The sequence below is a fragment of the Cylas formicarius genome, unplaced genomic scaffold, assembly GCF_029955315.1.
Source record: "Cylas formicarius isolate icCylForm1 unplaced genomic scaffold, icCylForm1.1 PGA_scaffold_6__28_contigs__length_40554024, whole genome shotgun sequence".
NCBI lineage: Eukaryota > Metazoa > Arthropoda > Insecta > Coleoptera > Brentidae > Cylas > Cylas formicarius.
In genome coordinates this window covers 20,664,922-20,679,355 of record NW_026844347.1, presented here as the reverse complement: position 1 = coordinate 20,679,355, position 14,434 = coordinate 20,664,922, and positions in this window count along the sequence as shown.

Genomic DNA, 14,434 nt, shown 5'->3' with positions numbered 1-14,434 from the left:
GAAAATGAATTTCCCTACAAAAACCTCAATGTTGCCTAAGTAGGCTGAATGACTAATAGAAGCACTTAATTTTCTATTCTTTTTAGTCCTGTATATGCAGTTCCTGTGCAGGTGGAAACCAACCACCATATCCATTGCACAATTATGCATCTTGATCCTTAGCTACACACAATGACCTATGATAATTAAGTCCGCAATTTGAACTCAAGGGGGAGGAGGTGGAGGTAACATGTAACAATATATATATATATATATATATATATATATATATATATATATATATATATATATATATATATATATATATATATATATAATATATATATATATATATATATATATATATATAAATAAATATATATATATATATATATATATATATATATATATATATATATATATATATATATATATATATATATATATATATATATATATATATATATATATATATATATATATATATATATATATATATAAAGTGCCAAGTTTTTCCCAAATTCAGATATATATAGCAATCAGTGTCGAGGTAAAGTTTTAAATATAGTTGTTGACAATGCTTTTGAATTAAAAACAATTACATTGCAAACTATTACAATGGCCGACGACTTGAACGAAATGCTATTAAATTTTCTGAGAAAAAAAAAACGAGTTAAGTGTGTGGGGATCAAATTTTAAAAAGAAAATGGCGCAAGGTGGAAGTTAGAGTGTATAAAGTGTAAAAACATTAGAAATGTGTGTGTCATTTCCAAAGGAATCCAAAAAATCATCACATGGGGCCCTAACATACACAATTGGACTTCGATACCGCATGATAAACTTGCCTTCAGTGCTTAAACTTCGTTTCTTTTTTGAGATAATTTCAGTCTGCTTTCATTTTGGTTTGTTTTAGTTCTTACAGCCACTATCAGTAGTTAAAAAACAACTGTCTACATATTGTCTAAAATGTATATGGTCGTTTGAATAACACTGAAGACAGCAGTGAAGGACATTTGCGGCGGGACTAGTTCAAGAATCGAGTATAAAATGAACGAAACTAAAAACGGCGCTGTCCTGTCGCGTTCAGCTTCGGAATTGCTTACCTTTTCCGTTTTCTCTGGTGCCGCAATTTGCTGCCGTCCGAAATTTGTGTATTACGCGCTCTAACACTTTTATTGCTCCAGATGTAATTTGGAACTGTGCATATACGAAAATGTTTACTATTATTACGTTTTGCAGTCTAATTGATGGATATTTTCTCGGGGAGTTTTTTCGATCGCTTTATTGTTATCCAGTCTGAATTGCGAGGGCTCGATAGACTATTTTTTAACTTCGATTAACAGAACCGTTTAATGTAAATTATTTGAAATGTTCCAGGTAAAAATCACGTTTCTGGCAGCCACGCCGTTTTACGACGTTGTAAAAGCAACGGTGGCGTAAAAACTGCCTACGAAAACCAACCGGTTGATGGTTATTAACGCGCCATTTTTGCAGGGAAAAATTAATGAATATAAATCGAACGACGCCGGTCGCGCCCTTGCTACAGGTGCGAATACCCTTTTTCTCTAATTAATCGCCAGTTCTGTATTAAAATAAATCAAAAAATTTATAAGTTGTAGCTAACCGGTTTTCGATAATGATCTTTCTCAAATTTTTGCGGCCTAATGTGCAAAATTTTATGCTGAAATGCTGAAACTAAGAGATCGTAGTTTCAACTACAGGGCGTTTCATTAACACACATACATAAGTTAATAGTAGATATCAGAAATAGAAAGAAAAAATGTTGAACATATGATTACAATTTTTAAGTTACCGACTTGAATATTACTAACTTCATGTCTTTCAGTACAGTTCTAATGTTAAATATGATTCAAAATCTGAAATAGTAACCTGTATGTCGTATTTATCAATAAATACGAGTAGAAATAAAAATACTTTTTCGTAAAACTAGTTTTTCTAAACTATAAACAGTAAACAAAAAGCCACCACTCAAGCATACATTTTTCTTATTAAGCTCACAGTTGCAAGAAAGACTTTACAATAATGAAAAATTGTAAAACAAAGTAAAATTTTTCCTTTGAATTAGACCGCTTATAAACAGGACGCTTAAGACTTCTACTACAACTCGACAGTAATTTGACATCTTCACTATGGGACTTTCATGTCTGCAGCATCTAGCAACATCTTGTTTGGTGGCGATTAGTAAATCATTTTCAGATAAGCATAATTAGCGATGGTGCTATATTAAACGAATATGTAAGATAAAGCAATATGTAACAATTATATTTTAATATTTTAATATCCATGAAATGGACACTTCGATGCTAAAGAAGTAACGTGTCCGATTCAACGACACGTATAATACCACAGTTTTTTTTTGCAATGGAACGTCCTATATATTATATCCTTGTGGGAGACTCAATTCAAAAATGATTTTTCAAAAATATGAAACCCGTTATGGTAATCTTTAATATTTAGGTCAGAATTGAGCTCTCACCTAAAGGTATAAAAATTCTATAGTAATATAATAAAAAAAAATTCTACTCCCGTCTGTAAAATAGCTAATTACCCACCGATCTAGCGTGTGGGAAGCGTCACTTTACCACGTCAGTTTTGTTTTCCACGGATCCGAGCCACTTCGGACATGTCCGGGATTTTACTGCACGGGTTTGGGAACAATCGGATGTTTTTGGAGATATTTCCCACGCTTTGAATTTTGACGTTTGTCAATTCTGACGGTCATGTCAGTGAATGTATTCGTGTTATTTTGCGAAATTGTAACCAAAAACTAACGGTCGTCGAAAAAGTATAGTATGCAACACGTTCGGTAAATCCCGTTTACAATACACTATTTTTTATTATTTGAACTGAGGAGGCTTTTACTTGATGAAAATCCATTTATCAAAACAAATAAGAACTAAAAGTTCAGATTTTCACGAAATTATATATTTTGACAAGACAATTGTTTCGACAACACCGTGTCTTTATCAACATTTGATAAAGACACGGTGTTGTCAAAACAATTGTTATGTCAAAATATATAATTTCGTGAAAATCTGAACTTTTAGTTCTTATCTATTTTTTATTACCTTTTCGCATCTTCCTGTCTACATAAAAATAACATGAAGTAAAACTGCCATTTGTACTCTACAACTTTTGTATATAATTTTTTTTCCTAAAATTCGTAATGGATCGTCCGGTACTTGGCTCATTTCTTTATCGTCTTTAATAACATTTTTAATTTTCCGTTTTGTTTGTACATTTTTTGTGATGGCTAAAACATGAATTATGCCGAAACTAAGTACTTCGAAATATTAATTTGGTAAAAAACACAAGCAGTCTCCAGATTTTTTTTAATATATTAAGAATATTGGAAATAGCTAAACTAATCGATCTAAACCTGCCTTTTATTATAAACAGAAATATTACGAAAGACGGAAGAGTTATTAATAGTTTCTCTAGAAATAATAGGACCCTATCATGCAGCCTTTACAAAAAAAAAACGGCAGCTGAAAATGTAATCCCATAAAAGCGGAAGAAGAAAGAAATAAAATAAAGAAAATTGGGGCGAGGGATAACAAAATTACGAAAGACGAAAAAATAGAACAATATACTTGTGACTCAGAGACGGACACTCAAATCTCTGGGCACGGTCAATCTCCAACCACGAGATCTTGACGAATATTTAGGTCAAATAGAGCGGGATGAAGTAGAAGAAGAAATGAAGAAGACAAAAAAAAATAATGAGAAACATAATTCTGCTTACACAGTTTGTGGAGGTGAATATCGTTTAAGTAAAGAGGAATAGATTCAGTGCCCTCTGTCAAAAAAATGGTCCCACGAATCATACAAAAGAATTGGATATTAAAATATTTTATAGTGGAAGTGCTTTTTAAATGTCATTTCAAAATAAGAATGTACTTAACAATCTCTTTTTTTGACTTATGCATCACCGTCCACATCATTGGCATAGCCGTTCAAAATAAAGGAAATTCTCCATAAAAAATTACATTTTCTAAATTAAACGAAATTAAACTTCAAATGATTTTTCAGTATGAATAGCTTTGCTTTTTTCTGTTTTTTGTGAAGCATATTTAATATTTTATTTAAAATGTCGTACCTACCTTCTAGTCAACTTTTTTTTAACAAAAAAAAATGTGCGCTGCTGACTTTTTCCAGTTTTTGTATTTTCTAGGATTAAGCAAATAAAAATACATATATATGTACTTCATTATAAAAATTGTGGCTATTTAATTGAAAATTGATTGATTTTTTGCTGTATTTTCAGTTATTTAATATGAAGAAAAATTAAAAAAACTGAATCCTCCACATTGGCAAGTTTGAAAATATTTCCGAGCACACGTTTATGTGAACATATCTACGCGATTGAAAACCCTCGTTGGCGAACCGCCACCCCCATCTTTCGGGCGGTGGATTAACTAAGTTGCGCAAGAGGTAAAAGATCCAAACAAATTGGAAAGTTAAATGCATATATGTATTTTATATCAGCTTAAGACAATGTTCCTAACACAAAATTTGTTTGTTTTTGTAAGTTATGGAAAAAATTTTAACTTTGCTTATGAATGAACCAAAATAGTTGAAGAATCTGTTATTTATACAATTCCTCTCGAATATTTACAGTATTACAAACAAATCGTTTTTTTCATCATGGAAACGAAAAAAAAAAACCTGCTATGCTTACTGGTTTAATTGCATTGCATAAGGGTATTTAAAATATATTCTTGCAAAGAGTTTATAGTGATTCTCGTGAAAAAAAAGATGCCATTTTAAAACAATAGCTGTCTTTGTTTTTGAGATACAGGGAACAACCCAAAATTTAAAATGCGATATTGTTCAGCCACTTTTTTAACACGATTAAGACAGCGTGTATGGCATGCCTCAATTTTTAGAAAAATCGTAAAATTTCCGGTTTAGTGATGTCTCACTGGCGAAAAACATTTCCAAATTGATCCTTTACTGCAGCTATAATGGGAGTGGAGATCCCTGTATAGAGTTACCAATCTAGGACACATTGTATATCCATTTTAAGTTATTCATTTACCGTATTATTAGTAACGTTAATTATTACTATTTTATTCCAAAAAACGTGAATTGATTACAAAAAACTGCTGAAACTGATTGTCACCAGCTACCTGACATTTGTCGTATATTTTACGTATTCTTTTTTCGGCATTTACAAGCATAATTTTTTAAGACGTAAAATTCAGAATTCAGAGGCGTTCTCAGATAGTTTTTATAGAATTTAATTTTTGATATACACGGCAAATGCATATATTTTCGCTTTTTCGCTTCATTAAGCTGTCCTAAAATTCTACAATATATTTTTGCCAATTGGCTTTCGGATAAAAGAAATAACCAACATTTTCATAGCATAATTTGTTTTTTTTAACAATTAATTTAGTACACTGTGCACATTAGCACATTAGTACACTGTGATTTATATTTTTATGTTAAGGTTAACAATTATAATAATAATAATTATTATTATTATTAATATTATAGAGTTTAGGCTTTATTGGCCATTAAATACATTACAAGAACAACAAATGGCAAGTGAAAACTGTTAATAAAAATGATTAAACGCAAGATCAAACGCTCTAATAACATTTATAGGGAGCACCATAATTAAAATTTCAATTCGAATTATGGAGACACTCGTGAGGGAATACGGATGTACTCATCTGCAGTATAGAATGCATTCTTCAATAGAAATTGTTTTATTATTTTACAAAATTTAGTTTAAGACAGGTCCTTGACAACAGTTGGTAGAGCATTGCAATAAGTAATGTACAATTTATTTAACTTAATAATAATAATAATAATAACATAATGGCGAACTATAGGTTTATTTAAAATATCATATTCTATTGTAAAAGCGTTTAACAAGTCCAATCGTATTTTGAAAAAATGCTTTACACCTATCCTAAAAATCATATCTCTTTCAAAAAAAAAAAAGTGAGTACCCCACTGGATACTACATGAAAAATATATAGATTCCGTGTTATTCATATCATGATGAAACAGGGTGTTCACATTACAAACCGTAACAAAAATTACATAAATTTTCTGTTTCTCCCTGTAATTCTAAGACAATAGAAAATCGATAACTGCGAAAGCCACCTCGCTCCATCTGTAATTGTAACTGAGATGCCCCGTAATATCAACTAAAAATGGATACATGCTATAGTACGGTTCAGAATTGAAATTTAGAGACCACCGGAGTTTTCTATTTATATGAAGAAATAGAAAAACAAACGAAAAATCTTTCGTGGGTAGAATTTTTTCTTTCTTGCATTTCTCAGTCTTAACGACAGGGTGGCTGCCTTTGTACTAGATATATAGTGAACATTTCTTTAACAAGTCTTTAGTATAAACATCTTAAATTGAGGTTGTTTCTGCACTATTAAATCATGTTACAGTTTATATAAATTATTTTACTTTTCTGATGTTAGGCGACCCATTGCTGTAACAGTGGACTTTTTCGTCATTACCTACTTTATCAATTACCTGTGCCTTTGCAAATAATGAAACTAGTTTAGTCGGTGATCGTAATCATATCCTCGGTAGTGCCACCCGTAACCACGACGAGCGCCCTCTTGCCAGAGCTATAGGAAGTCGATATTCAGAAAAAGATTATCCCGAAGCCCATCTGCATTCGTTCCCGGTCTGTACTATTTCGCCGGAACGCTAATAAGGGTTTACGGCCGAAATTATAAGCAATTAAGATTTCAGACAGTAAAATGGCTCAATATTTTTATTAAAAAGATCATACGAAATAACGGCGGCCGCGGTTATTAAGAGACGTTGCGCCCGTTGGCATATATAATTTTTATTGAAATTGGCCGCTGCAGAAGCAGCCCGGTTAAACAGGCAGTTTGTCCGTCGTCCTAATTAAACGATATTGTATCGGCATCGCCTCGTGTGGTCCGCCGGCTCGCGTTAACGAGTAAATATGTTTAATATTCGCAATTCTCCTGTATCCGACTAATCCGAAACACGCAACCTGTTCCGGTTGTATGGCCGATAATCTTGGCGTTTATGGCGAAAAATCGCCTCCGTAACGACAGCCTTTCCCCTCCATTAACACTCCGTACACCCTTGTGCGTTACTACTTGCTATTGGGTTGTGATAACAATTATTGTTGGTTATGTCAAGCTACGTTTCCACTTAGCAATTTTTGGTACATTTTTCTGTTGTAAACATACAGAACCCATACCAACAGAGAGAACATTGTCGAAGGTATATGTCTAGGCGTTCTGGGAAACCGGGACATCACAATAGCAAAGTTTTGAGAATTAAAATATAAGTTGCCGCACTCTGCTACGTGGCGTTGCTCAACCTTTGGAAGGTGTAACACGGTGAGCCAGTGAGAGACCAAACTATTGAAATAAACGCATAATACATTTTCCTTTTCACAGACTAATCAAGTAAACCATGAACCTTCACAAAACAAGCGATTTAAGTCTCCTTGTTACTATGGAAATATCAACAATAATTTTGTCACGTTTGTTGTCAGTGTCATTTTGAGAAAGTTTTATTTATACAATTTTCCGTGCCTGCGGTGGACAGGATTTTTTTAAAGGAATTAGCTTTTGACAAAATTCAAAATGCAGGAAGCCAGTAAAGATAAGTTTTAGTAATAAAGTTACGTAATTTTACTCTAAAAGGCAATAATCCTCAAAAAATTCTACACTGTTTTGAGTCATATTAAAAAAATAACCCAAAAAAGTATGTTTGCAATTTATTTAGCAATATGTTACAATTTTAGGGATAATTTAGGGATGCTGTTGATACTATGTATTAAAGTAATATGTTGTGGTATTACGAGTAAGGCACAATCTTGCTCCCACCTGCTCCATTTGATGAAAATAATTTTTAACGAATTTACCGGGTTTGCAAAAAAAACGGAGAAAAATGTTTTCTGTTATAAGTTTTGACCTATGTGGCCAAATTTTGGGAAGAAATTGCACTTTGGGGAAAATCGATCAAAGTTTTAAACCGAAATATTTTTTGTCAGCCATCTTAAAATCCCAGATGGCAGTTGAATTTAATGTTGATTTTTCACAGAGATCTGTTTATTTGAGAAACTTTTTAACCTTGAACAATTGAACTAAAACGTGTCTCTTTTGGTAAAAATCACTCGATTTCGATAAATTCTTTCTATGAAGCCCGTCAACATAAAGTATCAATGAAAGAAACTTTACTTGGGAGTATATGTCAAGAAAACCAAAAACTTATAAAATCTTTGATAAATAATAATTTTTTCCAATTTCAGGAATGAAAATATAATTTTGGCGAGGTATGCAGAATGTCTGGAAACAAATGTTACAATGCCGTGCAATAAAACAAAAACTTCCACCGTGAGCCGACAAAAAATACATTTTGGCAGGTTAAGCTATGCAGGGAAATATAAAAGAACGAAAGAACTCCGAGAATGTGAAACCAATGAACTTGTGTTTTGCTGCAGAAATGAGTGTAAAAGCTTCGGGTAAACCAGAAGCGGCAAATTTATTAGCTCAAGTAGCAAAATCATGCAACGAGTCAGCCCATCATTTACAATTATTAAATAATAACAGTAGAACAAGCCAATCCAAGATGTCTTTAGAAAAAGCGCTGTCGCTAATAATAGATAGAAATCTTTTTAAGCGACAATATCAATTGTTACGAACCAATGCCAGAAAAAACAGTATAATGATATTCTAAACGCTAAACAATCCTGTTACCCCTGAGAAATCACTACTACAAAACACTCCGTTGTGTTACATTACAGTCATTGCTGAACCATACTGTATCCAGATTGTTTTCAGTCCTTCAGCTTTCCTCCGACAATTTTGATGAAAATAATAGTTATACTTTGGTCAGTAAGTGGGGAGTTCGGGACAAAAGAGTACAAACAAGGTTTTCAGGAGGGTGATTTTAACTGAAAGTAATTTTTTGTCCTGTTTGATTCCTTTATAATTATACTCAAAAAAATTAAAAAACGAAAAAACTTTTACATGGCAAAAGCCGCGTCCTTCTTTGCCAGCCTATCAAAATGCAATTTAAAAAAAAAAGTGAAATTTCTAAAAAAGAGAAGAGCAACATGGATAAAGAAATACAAAATCTTGCTGTAACTCGAGTAATAATGTCAATCATTGATGGCAAAATGGTTAGTGCCTTGACAAATATATCGTCACAGAAGTGTTAGATATGTGGGGCTCTACCTTCGCAAATGAATAGCATAGATAAGGTACTAAAAAGATAATTCAAAACTGAAAGCACAGGATTCAAGAAGACATTAGAAATAGCCTTGGCATGATAGTAGATCAAGTAAAACAAGTATTGATGGAAATACCGACAGACGATACCGGGAACATGCAAGAAAAATGAGCAGAGTGAACTTTTGCTTACTATGGGTTGTGATGCTTTTTTGACACTAAGATTAACTATAAATCAAAACCTTCAATGAACGCTCTTATTCCAAAACAATGGTTTAACATTTTTAGAGCTATGACTAATGCAAAAATTATAACAAAAACAGAGCAAAATGCTTAACTGAATGGTACTTTAGAATAGATGTATAAAAACCCAGTTATTGTTTTATTTCGTTACTTTCAAACAAACAAACTTAAATATTTTTAAAAATCCGATAACAATATTTTGTTTTTATCTATATTAAATAAATAACTTTTTTTTGTTAAATTGTTAAATTGTTACTTTTGGAACGCCCTCTATAATTTTTTTTTATTTACTTAAATATTAATATTTCAAAATGTTTCTACATTTTGTGTAGTGTTATTAAACCGTTTTCATGATTTAATTAAAAACTGTTTGCAAATATAGAGTTTTTTCGTAATATTTCTTTCTTTTTATTGTTGTGTTTTTATTAATATTAAGTAAAATTTATTGGCATCACAAAAAAAATCGAATTAGTCAAACACCACCGTTTCCCCTGGCCCACTGTGTGTCCCGCCTCCCTCCAGTAGGTTGGTAGTAGGCGACCAAGGTACGAAAGTCACGCCTCTTCCACTCGGTGACCGAAATAAGTAAGCAAAATGTCTTTGACGTATTGTGTAGCGGATGGTTGTGGCAGTAAATTAACAGAAGGACTGTCTTTTTTTCGTTGTCCATGTAATACTATTTTAGAAGCTTTTTTCCCTTTCTTTGCAGAAAAAGCCCAGTAGCCTTCTTAATTGATTTTATTGCTTACCGCTATTTTTCATAGTGTACTCAATCTCACCCTTGTTTGCAGGTGTCACGATTGGAAAAATTTACTTGGATGTATAGGCACTCATAGATACGCAAATATAACTTTAGAACAAAGTCACAGTCGAATAAGAATTTGCAGTTTACGTTTCAGTGGTGACAGCTTTGCAAATAAAGCACGAAATCGCCTTCAAAAATTTGCAATTCCTTCTTACCAATTAGGTGACAGGTTTACTTCCGATGGTAAGATTCTCCTGTGTAATTAGCAAACGGCCGAATTTACTTATCGACTGGTCTATGTATGTTTTAGAAGAATACAAAAATAAATCTTATATTAAGGAAGATGTATGCATTCACACTGAAATTAACACTGCAAGCATTGGGTGCCAGGCAGGATGTTCATATCAAAAAGGTATTTACATTTAGATAGCTATAGTTGTTCAACTATTTATGGCTCAGTTTATTTGCTAAAGGTTGTCGAAAAAAAAACGAAAATGTCATAACGTATTTGCTAATGGAAATGGGCATTCTTTTAGGGACACCCATTTTGTTAATAAATATAAAATAAATAATTAGTTTGTTAATAAATTTATATAAAAATAATATAAAACAAATATAATTATAAAAATAGAATTTTAATTTTTCCCAATGTATTTAGCTAATTTAGCTAATTATTGTAATAAAAAGTACCTAACATTTAAATTTATTTTTATAAGGCTTAATGTAATCATGCTCTACTACAAATCTTGAAAAAGAAGCTATCAAGCAGAACGAAAAATTAAACCATTAAAACCGAACAAGACTTAAAAGGTTTGACAACAGAAAATTTCTATTCTTAACACTTCCAGATGGTCTTTTAAATTTTCAAATCAATACTAAACATGGAAAAAAATAGGAATTTAATGAAGTACATATTTGAAACACTCTATTGAATTCACTGATAAGAATAGATTTTTTTTTTATTGTCAAACCCTTCAAGCCTTGTTCTGCTTTAAGGAGGATGATTACGTTAAGTCTTATGAAAATATATTTAAATATTCAATATTTTTGTGCGAGAAGCGTTTGCTTCTATATTTTTTTAAAAATGTTCATTTTTTAAATTTATGGAAAAAAGTTTTAATGAAAAAATATTTTTTTGGTAAACGCATTCTGTGCATTAGAGAGAATTTCTTTACTGAACAACACTGTTTTTTATTCCTACTTAGATTCCTCATTTTATTGAGATAGGCGATTTGGGCGGACATTTGACATCTCCTTTTCAACCAATAAGACCTAGCGGCGTTCAACAAGCAACTTGGCCGTTAATTCAACAGGTTTTAGTTTAGATGTAGCAATTTTACGGCGATATTTTCTTAAAAATGATGGATCGCTGTTAGAAAAATGTTTTTAATACCAATGTTATGCCAATCTTTCCATTCAGTTTTTTTATTCATGCCTCATAGTGTGCGGTTAGGCACTAGCAATATAACTTCTAATAATTTCTATTAGTTTAACCTCTTGGTGCAACAAACTCCAACAACCAACAAAACGCAGGCCTTGAAATAATAACTCTTTGTGCTATTAGTTAATGGAAAACGGTTTGGCACAGAAGGAAGACTTCTTGGATTTTGACACAAATTTTACTCGTTAGTTCTACATCGACACAAATCATCCCAGTCAAATTAATAGATAAAAAGACAACCAAACGGATGTTTTAAGTCTCCCAGACTGTCGTAAAATCAAATGTCAGGGTTTAGCAGCATTAATACCGGTCTAATTAAAATTATTATAACCAGGGGAGTCCGTGAGCACAAACTTTCCTTACCTGTGTGCGAGTTTGAATGTCTTTATCCGCCACATAGATCATGGGAAACTTGGGGCCTTAATTAAGACACTCCGGGTTTATGAAGCGGACATTCTTTTCCGGGGCTCAAAATTTTATTGCCGATTTAATGACGATTTATAGGGGGCTAGTTGCTTAACAATCCGCGCATAACATGGTAATCTATACTACCCAAAAACCATTTCAAGTCGAAAATCATTCGGAAACGGGATCGAAAACTTCAGCTACATCGATAATAGCTCGCTCGCATCGTTAAACAACTAAAAAAGAATCTCCGTGACTTAATTATTATTACAAACGAGTCAATTAAAATGTCCGATTTTATGAGTACTCGAACACGAACGTGTATGTTAAATGCAGTAATCGATTTGCTTTTCCAGTCAGATTTCCGTCAACCCGTAAACGCAAATGTTTACACACTTAAGGGCGTAATAGAGCGTGGCAGGAGCGGTTTTTAGTGGAGCGTTTGAGCAGACATCAATCGCTGGCGCTATATGCGAATATCTGCTTTATGGACCACTTGTTGAACATGGTGTAGCATTGAGAGGAGCTATCGCTTTTACCATGCTCTTCGTAAGGCGAAATTCGGACCACATAAAAAAAATCCTAACTTAGAGTGAATTACAATATTCCAAATTAAAAGCAAATTAATTGGCATTATATTGGAAAAAACTTTTACTATATAAAGATACACTTATGCATTATGATAAAAAATGTGCTCTACATTAACTCATATATTTAAAAATAATTTTCTATTAATTACCATTAAACAAACGCATATTACATTTACCTTCATATGACACTCTCTATTGAGTTTGTGCATCCTATTGACCCACTATTTGATCCAGGCTATCAAAGCGAGAGTCTATCTTTTCAATTGATCTTCCCTTTTGTTGCTTTCCTGCTAATTGGCAGACTTGTAGATGCCATATATTTCGTTCCACTAGGTTAATTAATACTAACTAAATAATGCAATCAAACAAAAATGCCAATTTTTCTCGCACTCTTGTCCCCTATAGATTCACATTCTGTTCGCAACAGTCGTCTCAGTTTATTATATTTATAAATATTTTTGTAAGTAGTGAAACAATTTTACTGGAAGTATGTATGAATTATGTGTATAACATATTTAATTTTATGTTGTCTTCAATGATTAAATTTAGTGGTATTGGTAATATTTATAATATAGTTTTCGTCGTCAAAACAACTTACAATTTCAGTTAAAACCATGAGTTGAGTCACACTAACATTTGTCGATGATATTATTATGTTTTATTGTATTATATTTTCACTGTGGTGTCACCGCAATGTTATCAAAAAATACATTTTAAAGCACTTAGGCATATATTATAGCATATAGTATTTATCTTTTTTTGTAGAGCTTATTTTTCAGAGATAACGAAAAATAACACAGATTTAAAACCTTATGTTAACAGAGCATCGGTAACATAAATCTTCTGCACTTCTATCCAAGATAGCAAATAGTGATTATCCCGTTGTTCAGCCAGTAATTGGTCTTTCAAATGTTGCTTCGGAAAGGAATTAAGAACAGCATTTTTAAGGACTAATGGACGAATAATGTTAGTAAGTGAGGTCACCCCCATGTTAAAAACACAATTAGCATTTATTGAGTTGAAGTTATATCATATTAATCCGGTTGTTATAGGATTTTTTTTCGCAGAATATATTAGGGGAGTAGAAATAAGACGAAAATAAATACATGGTGACAAATACACGTTAGTGTGAGAAATGTCATATTCCCAAGAGTTGTAACAATTTCAACGTATTTACGGCTTCTATATTATCTAATATCAGATCTTACAGCCAATATGCAAGGTCAAAGCCACTAAATTGAAAGTCTAGTTTTTATTTACAGCGACCTAATGACTAACGGAATTAGGCTTGTTAGCTCTTATTTAGACGTCACACATGAAAAACGTAATTTTATTTACCGCTATTTTTATTGTTTTAAAATAAGAATATAATGAGGGATCCAATAGTTTGATAAAGTACTCCATTATTTATAGTAATTTGGACAAATGGACAGTGGCGTATGGTGCAAAATCTTACCGTTAGATTCGAGTAAATCTAAAAACACTAAATTTGCAAAAATATTGATAATTAAAAATTATGTTTCCAAAAACCAGGAGCCATACATTAATATTGTGACGAGCGAGCCAGATTATGAGCCCGAGCCTGAACCTTCCAAAAACTCAGGCGTGCGCAGAGATTAGTTCGATATCATTAGACACTCCCTTTTTAGAAAGACCCCGAATGTTCCACCTCAATCGCGAGCAGGCGCTGGATTCTATAAACGCAGAGTGCAGAGTTCATTAGTCAGTTAATTGAAAAATGAAGCCGGCACGGGCAAGTATATCCAAATTAATAGTCGGATATAAATACAGACATTACATAAATTCCTAGTAT